The following is a 2,500-nucleotide window of genomic DNA, read 5'->3' as shown; positions in this document are numbered from 1 at the left end:
GGTAGCAAAATTCAGCTGAACTAGCTCTGGTAGAGGCTAAGGGTTCCAGGGTCCTGTAGTGCCCCCCCCCCCCCCCCCACCCTGCTTCCTGGGTGTGCAGACCCAAGTTTGTTTCATGAAAGGAAACTTTGTGGAATGGTTGGCAACAGGAAGTGAATTGCTTTCACTTCAAACCTTTCTTCGCTCAGATTAAGACGTGGGCAAACTCAATGGCCAACCATAGAAAAAGTCCTTTTCTGGTTGCGACCAGTTATTCCAAAGCACCTTCCCATATTTGCTCTATAATAAACTGGAAAAGATGGCACAAATCATAGTATTTTACAGTTTTGCGTTTATTTAGAACTTTTTACAAAAATGATATAAATTCACTCTCCCCATACAAGCTGAATAGTGAATACCAGTATTTACTTTATGAAGCAGTCTGAAAAAACAATTAATAAGGAATCCAAACAGCAATAATTCAGAAAAAAAAAATTGAATGTCGGACAGCAAGTAAAAGGATAACAAAACTTGTGACAGTAAAAATGAAGCATATTTATATGCAACATCAAAGAGAAAAAATATAGATATACAACAACATTGATGCATTTAATCAATTTAATTGTCACTGAGGATGTCATATTTATTTGAAATATAAACAATGTCCTTGCATTGTATTACATTTTTAATAGAGGATGATCACATGGATATGTGAAATAGTTTGGTGTGTGAACAATGAAGTCATTTTGTCTGTGTTCGAACAAGCTGTCTAAGTATTCATCCAACCATTAACAGTGATATTGATAATTCATGAATGACAGTCAAGAAATCCTATATTAAGTTGAAAAGTGACTGATGTTATACTGTAATGTTTGTTGTGACTACCCTTACTGCTAGCTCAGCTACAGAGTCCATGTAACCATTATACCAGTTTAAAGTACGAAGGAAAATGTATAGATTTAACTAATTCATTACTGGAACAAATGGTTTGGTCTTGATTTTGGGGATTATTATTATAAATTATTTGTTCTACAATTTTGCATTTGTTTGAGGTTGTTTAATTTGGTTGTTGGAGGACAAAGTAGAAGGATGAAAGATAGCAGATTTTTGGAAAGCAGGATTAAAAGAGAAAGAGCTAGAGAAGAGAAAAAACCTACGATTGTAAAAACTACCTAATGAAATACTACCTTACCATTAATATTAAAGAAGCAAGGATCGAAGAAAAAGAAAGCAGATAATTGTAAAAAACCTAAGAAAGGAGGAAGAGGAAATGCACATAAGAAAGCAAGGATAGCAACAGCAGCACAGCAAATAAAGCAAGCCGCCAGAGAAATGCAAAAAAGCCCTACAATTGCAAAACACCTAATTGCAAAAAAAGCGCCTAATGGTATGAAAATGGAACATAAAGCATGCAACACAACACAAGCCACAAAGCAAGCAGTAAAATTGTGAAGAACAGCTCCCCTCCACCGAAAGTCGCCCAACTGTTGGCCCGACAGTTGCCCGAGACTTGACTGACAGACTACCGACAGGTAACCAACAGGTTAGCGACTGTCGGTATGCTGTCAGCCGACAGATGGCTGACTCTTGGTAGAGTGGAGCTGTTCTTTACATTACCAAGCAAGCAACACAAAGCATTGAGCAACAAAAAAGGCAACACAAAGCAAGCGACACAGAAAAAGAAAAAAGACATGCATAGCAACAGCAGCACAGCAAATAAAGCAAGCCGTCAGAGAAATGCAAAAAAGCCCTACAATTGCAAAACACCTAATTGCAAAAAAAAGCGCCTAATGGTATGAAAATGGAACATAAAGCATGCAACAACACAAGCCACAAAGCAAGCAGTAAAACTGTGAAGAACAGCTCCCCTCCACCGAAAGTCGCCCAACTGTTGGCCCGACAGTTGCCCGAGACTTGACGGACAGACTACCGACAGGTAACCAACAGGTTAGCAACTGTCAGTAAGCTGTCAGCCGACAGATGGCTGACTCTTGGTGGAGTGGAGCCGTTCTTTACAATTACCAAGCAAGCAACACAAAGCATCAAAAAACAAAAAAAGCAACAAAAAGCAAGCAACATAGAGAAAGAAAAAAAGGCATGGAATATAAAGTGGGTAGATAGTTTAGAAAGAAGTTCAATGTAAAAGTGAGCACAAGGACAGATAAGAAACAGATTTTCATATTTTTTATGAAAAACTGACTAAACTAACTGGTTACTATTGTGAAAAAAAACCCAATCTGAACAGAAAGAGAAAAGTCCGGACTGAAAGCAAACAATACTTCTGATTTGGTGCAGAACAATTAACAGTCAGAATCTTACACGGCAACTACATGTAAGCAAAATTCACAGTAGCACTTGGTGGTCACAACATAATCTCAAGTGTCAAAGCCTGCGTAGCTGGCAGTTTGTTTTTCTCAAAATGTCCCTTCAGTTCTAGATAAAAGAGTTACAGTAAAACGTCACTTACAATCAATGTGATCTATGGCAAATTACGCTATAATATTGTTCATTAATTATTTCA

General features: G+C 37.7%; 1 protein-coding gene across 1 annotated transcript in view; it reads right to left on the bottom strand.

Moving 5' to 3' along the window:
* Positions 1–313: 313 nt before the first annotated feature.
* Positions 314–2,500, bottom strand: part of LOC138011553 (titin-like) — a 15,867-nt gene continuing 13,680 nt past the window's right edge. Inside the window, exon 13 of the mRNA XM_068858617.1 lies at positions 314–2,500. This exon is cut by the window's right edge and continues 564 nt beyond it. The gene's annotated coding sequence lies outside the window, so the exon portion shown is untranslated.

Source organism: Montipora foliosa, chromosome 7 (genome assembly GCF_036669935.1).
Source record: "Montipora foliosa isolate CH-2021 chromosome 7, ASM3666993v2, whole genome shotgun sequence".
NCBI lineage: Eukaryota > Metazoa > Cnidaria > Anthozoa > Scleractinia > Acroporidae > Montipora > Montipora foliosa.
Note: the sequence above shows the minus strand (reverse complement) of the source record. Positions and strands in the feature narration are given on the sequence as shown.